At 37.7% G+C, this 8,178-nt stretch overlaps 1 long non-coding RNA gene across 1 annotated transcript in view; it reads left to right on the top strand.

Moving 5' to 3' along the window:
• Nucleotides 1-3,576, top strand: part of LOC110595464 — an 18,352-nt gene extending 14,776 nt beyond the window's left edge. The window contains exon 2 of the long non-coding RNA XR_002481856.1: nucleotides 2,114-3,576. This is a non-coding gene — a long non-coding RNA (uncharacterized LOC110595464). The remainder of the gene's footprint in view (nucleotides 1-2,113) is intronic.
• Nucleotides 3,577-8,178: the final 4,602 nt, after the last annotated feature.

Here is an 8,178-nt window from a genome sequence, read left to right as displayed (position 1 = left end):
TTTTTAGTCAGAGCCCTACTCTGTCATCCAGGCTGGAGTGCAGTGGCACAATCGTGGCTACTGCAGCCTCTTATCTGCTGGATTCAGGTGATCCTTCCACCTCAGCCTTCCAAATATCTGGGACTATAGACATGTCCCACCATGCTTGGCTAATTTTTGGTTTATTGTAGAAATGAGGTTCAGCCATGTTGCCCAGGCTGGTCTTGAACCCCTGGGCACAGGCAGCCCTCTTGCCTTGGCCTCCCAAAGTGCTGGGATTACAGGTGTGAGCCACCATGTCTGGCCAAGTTTGATTCCAGATTTTAAGCTGAGAAGTTACTGGAATAACAGTTTAAAAAATAACTATGATACATGACTTTTTAGATTTGTGGTGCATATGTTAAGAATTGTGCACAGAATGAAATGTCTGCATACTGATCCTCAATACAACCAGTAAAATCTAAATTATGAAAGAAAATATAATTTTTACATAAAGAGAAACTTTCATTGTATGATTCTGTAGAATTTCCAATGACATCAAGATGCAAATAGAGACTGAGAGGATTGTCAGTATATTTCAGTACTAAATGGGTTGTTGACTGAAATTTTAAAGGTCAATAATTCAATTTTTAGAATAAAAATAATATTTTTGCCTGAGTGTCCCCTCAGAAGGATTTTCACTCACCCACCGGCAAAAAAAAAAAAAAAATTGTGGCCTTAAAATAATAAAATGTTTCTTTGTTTGTTTTTGTTTTGAGTTGGAGTCTCACTCTGTCGCCCAGACTGGAGTGCAGAGATGAGGTCTTGCCTGCCCAGGCGGGTCTCGAACCCGTGGGCTCAGGCAATCCACTCACCTCAGCCTCCCAAAGGCGTGGGATTGCAGGCTGAGCCACCGAGCCCGACTTCAAAATGTTTCTTAAACAGTGCAAATACATTAACCAAATGGGTGAAATAACATAATAACATATTAGGTAATATGAAGTTAAGAACTGGCTCACATCAAAAGACATACATACATACACATGTGGGGAGGGGTCAGACGATGGGGAGGAAAGAAGGAAGGGAAGGAGAAAGGAAGGGAGGGAAGGAGAGAGGGAGGCATAGTTGTATGTAGTGCAAAGAACACTAACAAATCATATAATAAGATAGGATATAGGAAAAATATTCTAACAGAAACTTCAGGAAAAACATTATTCAATAAATAATACATATGAGGAAAGTGTTCAATGTCCTTAGTAACCGTGAACATTCAAATAACACTACTACTTAGTACCTTTGTATACCAACCAGAAATCCAAAATAAAAGTGGCAAGAAATAGCAAGTTTTGGCAATGATGTGGATATGCCAGGAATTTCATACACTACTGATGGGTGTTAAAATTGGTGCACTTTGGAAAACTGTTTAGTAGTACTTATTTAAACTGAACAATCCACTCTTATAAATACACTTCAAATTTCTATATGTATCACCAAAATAAAATTTCCAGAATATATACCAGCACTAGTCTAATAGCCAGCTTTCTTACCACCCATATGCCATTAACACTGAAATGAATTAATTAAATGATATTCTTCACACAGTGGAATCCTATAGTATAGCAATGCTAATGAATGATAACACATTCACAAACATTACATGGAAATTTAAAAAAATACAAACATAAAAGAATTCTTGCTATATAATTTCATTTATAAAAAGTACAAAAGAAGCAAAAGTGATCTAATATATTAAATGTTAAAATGCATGCAAACCTATGGTCCTACAATTTCTCTCCTACAAACATACACAGGCAGAATCATATTCTTGGGGTCACAAGGGCATTTCCAGGGGGCTGCCAATATTGTGTTTCATGATCTAGGTATTGCATAGAGGTGTATTTTATTTGCAAAATTCCACTTAGCTGTGCACTTTAAACTTGTGTATGTTCCTTTAATTTAAAAAAATGTTGTTCCTGTGAATGTGGTTGTATCTGTCTGTACAGTATAAAACTTACAGAACCACAGACCCAGATCATGAACCCAAACATTAAACACTAGGGAATAAGAAAAATGCTGTGTATTGTGAGTTGTGATTTTGTTGTGAAGTTCAGTGGAACAATATGTTAAATCCTTTTTTCTTTGTGTTGTTTTCCAGCTTCATTTGACAACCATATACATAGGAGAAAATGGTCCTTACCAATATATACAAGGCCCAACAGAGAAAAATGGAAAACTCAATATGCCTGAGAGCTTTTTTTGGAGTTTCATCCACCTGGAGTTGTTATAACTTATTGAGATGTCTGGAGACACTTAAAAAGAAAATGTCAATGGACATACCCCACTGTCTATGAGGACAGAAAACAAGATTGCATTCAAAATCTCTGAGTAAATACTACAATCTAAAAGCTACCAAGGTCTTGGGGATATTTTTAGGGAATGTCAAAGAAGTGGCTATAATCAGGTGCTTGAGAATTAAATATATGAATTTCAACCAATATTCAGTGCAGGAATGGAAGAGATCATGGTAAATCAGAGAGAAAATGCCCAGGATTCTAATTATCACCTGAAATATGTGGACCATTTCCTATTGCCAAATCCCTGTCATTATGCCAGTTTCCAGGAAATGATGTCTGTTTTCAGAGCCAGAGGATCCTGCATGGGAACATACAGTGTGGACTACATTTATCATCAACGAAATTCAGTATTCTCAGAAGGTCTGAGAAATATTTACTTAAGGTTTCATTTTAAGAGGCTTCCTAGAGTTGAATGTACAAACTTTAAATATCACTTATAATTTGTAAATCACTGCTATAATGCTGTATTTATGTTACCAGCTTTGATTTTCAAAACTATATGATATGAACATGGCATCATTTTCATTGTCAAGACATGGAGATCCCAGAAACAGAGAGGTTAAGTGATCTGTGTAAATTCACATGCTGGATAGAGGGGATAGAGTGGAGATCTGAACCTGGATTGGCAGGATACAAAGACAGTGCCATAAGCACCGAGCTACACTAATAAACTGTATCAACTATGTTTTCAAATAACATAGACCTATAATTAGTTTGGTTTAAAACTTGATATCTTATGTTACTGATATTTTATAGCATAATTTTGGTTGTGACAAGTTTCCATTTTGGTGTAAAGTTTCCTTATATAGGCCAACATCAGATATGATTTCTTCAGGGAACCTAATAAAATGTAATGCACTAATACAGTCTAACCCTACAAGAAACTGCCCCGCATCCAAGTTGAATTTAATGAATGTGAGATTGCCTCAATATTAATTTGGCAACAGAAAGATTTATTTGCTGTCATGTCAGGAGCAAAAATATGATAGTATCTATAAAAGAAATTATTGAGCAATGTTACTTTGTCCCTAAACTATAAAACATGAAACACTAATATAAGACAAAATAATATAGGATAGAAATTAAGTTAGTGCCAATTTCAGGCTAAACACTTATCTATTACTAATACCTAGGTTAAGTACAGTATTAATAATAACATGAAATTTGTGAAGGATATTAAATTACAAGAGATTTATATAAGTGGAATCTGGAGAAAATAAAATATTTGCAATGTGTATATTTGAATAATAAAAAAGTGTCATGACCTTGTTTATAATGTTAGGTTATTATTTAAACCAGAAAAATAACACAACATACTTTTGGTCCTGGCAACCATTGTTTAATATCCATAGTTATAATATTACCTTTCATTTAAAGGTTGTATCCCTAACTTCAAGAGGAAAGGCAATCTCACATAATCATCAAACCACAGATGTTTCAGTACAGACACAATTACTATCTCCATTAAGTGGATAATAAATTCAGGCTTACATACAATATTTTTATTTCAGAAATAAATTCAGATCATGGTTTCTGTACAGAATTGGGTAATTCTTATAGTTCCATCCTAACCTTTATCGTACATGTGAATGCATTATAAACATACCCATAATAACAGAGCTTAAAATTTAGTCTATGATTCATGTAAGGTAATGTGACCCACAGATTTATCTTATTACTACAATCCTTAAACACTTTCAAAATGAGGAATCAGATTTTATTATTGCCTGAATCATATACTAACAATCATCCATAGTGAGGGTTTTAAAAAATTACATTAGGAGCCATCAGGGATTGGCATCGTGTCTAGGACCCTTCTCTTTTTACTAACTAAGCTTATAGCTAAGGAATTATTTATCCTTATTGTCTAGCTTTGCCTCTGGATCTGTTTCTACCTTAGAAGAATCTCTTTCCAGGTATGAGCAATTACTCAGGCTTACTTTTCTGACACACTCTGCATCTCAGAGTGAAATGGAAAATACTGGACTTCTTCCCTTTGCCAAGGGATGTGGACTCCATGTGAAGATTGTGACAGGCAGTACATGAAGGAGGAAGACAGCTGGATCCAGAGATAAAGATTAGTGATTCTGTGACCTCACCTCCCCTCAGAAATGCAATTATCACTTCACCTGTAGTGGCAATGACAGTGCAGGTTTGAGGAGCTAAGAACATTTTTTAAAACATTTTCCCTGTTGTTAATTACTAAAGTCAATTACAAGTTTCTTGTGAATATCTTCAAAAAGACCACTGAAGTTTCTGGGAGAGGTTCTTACTTTTTCATGATCTCTATAGAAGTACAGTGCCTGTCTCATATGGAAGGAGCAGGAAATGCTGAGGTCTGATCCATGAGAGACTCGCAGAAAGTTTTATGTGTCTTAATGGATTCCAGACTTCCCTGAGTTTTTCTACCCCAAATTAAGTTAATTCTTGGTGTTCAGATCTCTAAGCTACACCATTTTAAAGTATTCTTTAGATCAACAAAATCAAAGTTCCCAAGAAGGATATTTAATGAGGTCAAAGGAAGAATGGGATGTTAGATGTCATTGGGCTCATTTGTACAATTAAATGCATGTTAATTTGTAAATCATAATATGGAAATATTCTAAGAAATATGTACCTTACAAATATTGACTCCAGCAGTGATAGAAAGTCTAGAAATCTATTCCTAGAAGAAAAGAGATGTTTATAACATTTTCTCACAAAGAGGCACCAGCAGCAGATGGTTTAACTGGCAGATTTTATAATTCCTTGAACTGTTATGTAAGTCAATACTACCTTCTCAATTCTCCAGCACTGAATGGAGACCAGAATTGTTATTGTTGTTGTTGTTGTTGTTATTTTATTATTATTTTCTTTTTGTTAAAGTCTCACTCTGTCTCCCAGACGGGAGTGCAGTGGCATGCTCCCGGCCTCGGCAGCCTCGACCTGCTGGTTTCCAGTGATCCTTTGGCCTCAGCCTTCCAAGTAGCCAGAACTACAGGTACACACTACCATGCCCAGCTAATTTTTTTAATTTATTCTAGAGACAAGGTCTCACCAGATTACCTAGGTGGATTTCGAACAATTCACGGCCTCGGCCTCCCAAAGTGCTGGGATTACAGGCTGAGCCACCGAGCCAGGCCTATGTTTATTTTTGCTAAGAAAAATAATAAGTGATCATCAATAATGTACTTAATGAAGAAATATATATATATATTTTATTTTAAAGATGTGGGGTACAATTCAGGGTTAGGTATACAAACGTTCATTATGCAGGTACCCTTGGTGATGAGATGTACCCCCCTCCCCTGGCAGTGTCCCACTACTACCAATTCAATTATGATAATTGTTCAAGGTCCACTTATGAGTGAGAACATGTGATGCTAAATTTTTGTTTCTGTGATAGATCACTGAGTATTATAGACTCCAAGGGTCAAAGTAACCCTTTGGATTTTGCAGCAGACAAATCCACAATCTGATTCATGTCTACTACCCATTTCACCTGTGAGGGTTCTTGGGTCACCTGAGAAGTTAAAAGGACACAGTTTACACTAGATCACTCCATTACTTCTTACACTATATGCAAATTGGAGGTCCCCAAATCCACTTTCACTTTTGATAGTTTTCTAGAAAGATATACAAAATTCACTGAGAACTGTTTTACTCACTGTTATACTTTATTACAGGGAAGTGATACAACTTAAAATTAGCTTAGAGAAGAAGTATATAAGACAGAGTCTAAGAAAATTACCAGGTTCTGAGCTTCCAGTTGTCCTCTCTCCTTGGTCTTGAGATGTGTTACTTTACAGTATCAACATAAGATATTCCCTAGGCATATTGTCAACCAGGGAATCTCACCCAAGCATGGGTTTGAAATTTTTGATAAAGCTCCATCACATACATCCTGTGTGGGTACCCTTTAGTCTCTGGCTCCTCCAGATGCTGACCCTTTACTGTGTGGCCTAAGGGCCCGCCCCATCTTAAGTCACATTGTTAGACCATCTGGTGGCCAAATTCTCAGGCAAAGTTACTCCTTGGAGGCATGACATTCCAAGAGTCTGCTGATAACCTCCCAGTACATAAGGGAAAAGGCCAGAACTCACTTTGGGAAAGGTTAATTTGTCATAATGAAGGCCAATTCCTAGTCTCTTCCCAAAGCTCTCTTACAGTAAAATGAGCATACTTGTTTGAGAATTCTCATTTAGTAAGCATTTACGGGATGGACACAGCAATAGTATCATCTGATTGTGTGGAGGAGCCCATGTGGGATACACATTGATTTAAAGAAACAGCAAATTCATCCTGTAAAGTCATTCAATACACTCTCATATTTTTGCATTAATTTACTCATTTTCCTCCATGACCATGACATCACTTTGAATCTGGCTAATTTTTCACTACACACACTTTTTATTTTCAAATCAGGGAAAACAGCCATATGGTTGACAATGCATACTCCAAACATGCACACACATCAACAAATATATACTCAGATATGTACATAACTCACAGGATGCACATTCACATACTCAACCATGCTCAAGTATATATTTACATAGCCATTTTCATAATCACACACTCTTCTACAGACCTAAGTCCCATGAGAGTCTTGGGTAACTGATGCTACCCTATACGTGATACCTGAGATTTTGAAGGAAATTCAATAAAGAACATGGGGATTGAACTGAGATCTCTGGATTAGGATTAAATATATATCAAAGGAGAAGGAGGAAGTAGAGGCAATGAAAAATGAGGAGGGTAAAACTGAGGTCCATAGAAGAGTTGGGGAGATAGAGTTGACAATGGACTGCAAAGAGTGCAGAGGCTGGAAGGCTGAGGCGGAAGGATGACCTGAGCCAGCAGGTCGAGGTGGCCGTGAGTGTGCCACTGCACTCCAACCTGGGCGACAAGACTGAGACTCCAACTCAAAAAAACCACAAAAATTAATAAAGGGTGCAGTGTGAAGGTGGGTATGGAAGTCGAGAAGGGGGGAGCAGAGATGGGAGCGGACAGATGCAAGTCCATGGGTTGGAGGGTGATGGTTCTGGGTCTAGGAGACAGTTTAAGACCTAAGAGTAGTGGTCAGGAGGGGGAAAAAAGGTGGAAAGAGAGAGAGAGAGAGTATGGAATTTAAGAGGATGGAAGACATAGGGACAGATTTAAGGACTAATTCATTCCTTTGTTCTTTAATGCCCTATTTACATTGGACTCACAACTTACTCATGGATCACTTCTACATTAAGCCCATGAAATAAGTCTTGTTCATATAAAATGCCCCTGCAGTCAGGCACAGTGGCTCACATGTATAATCCCAGTACTTTGGGAAGCTGAGGTGAGAAGATTGCCTGAGCCCACGAGTTTGAGACCAGCCTGGGCAACTTGGCAAAAAAATTAGCTGGGCTTGGTGCTGCATGCCTGTAGTTCCAGCTACTTGGAAGGCTGAGGCTGAAAGATTACCTGAGCCCAGCGGGCCAAGGCTGTGGTGGCCATGAGCATGCCATTGCACTACAGCCTGGGCAACAGAGTGAAACTCCAACTCAAAAAAAAAAAGAAAGACCCTGAATATCCTTTAAATTTTACATACGTAGGGATCCCAGCCAGAATGTTGACTGAACAGCCCTCCACCACTATTTCTCTCTTTAATCAGAGGGTGTGACCACAGTGGGTATGACAGAAGAGCCTGTTTATTTGTACCAGGTAATTAGTGTTAGTAAAAAGGTTCCAGGCCTATCCCTTTCTCAATACTTGTGTCTAGAAGAACTTTTATGGCTCAAAATTGACTTGATGAAAGTCTTACATGTTACAGTATTTCTTCTTCTTCTTTTTTTTTATTTTTTGAGTAGGAGTCTCACTCTGTCACCCAGGCTGAAGTGCAGTGGCACGCTCA

This window comes from Carlito syrichta, unplaced genomic scaffold (genome assembly GCF_000164805.1).
Source record: "Carlito syrichta isolate Samal-C Ts95f unplaced genomic scaffold, Tarsius_syrichta-2.0.1 Scaffold302083, whole genome shotgun sequence".
NCBI lineage: Eukaryota > Metazoa > Chordata > Mammalia > Primates > Tarsiidae > Carlito > Carlito syrichta.
Note: the sequence above shows the minus strand (reverse complement) of the source record. Positions and strands in the feature narration are given on the sequence as shown.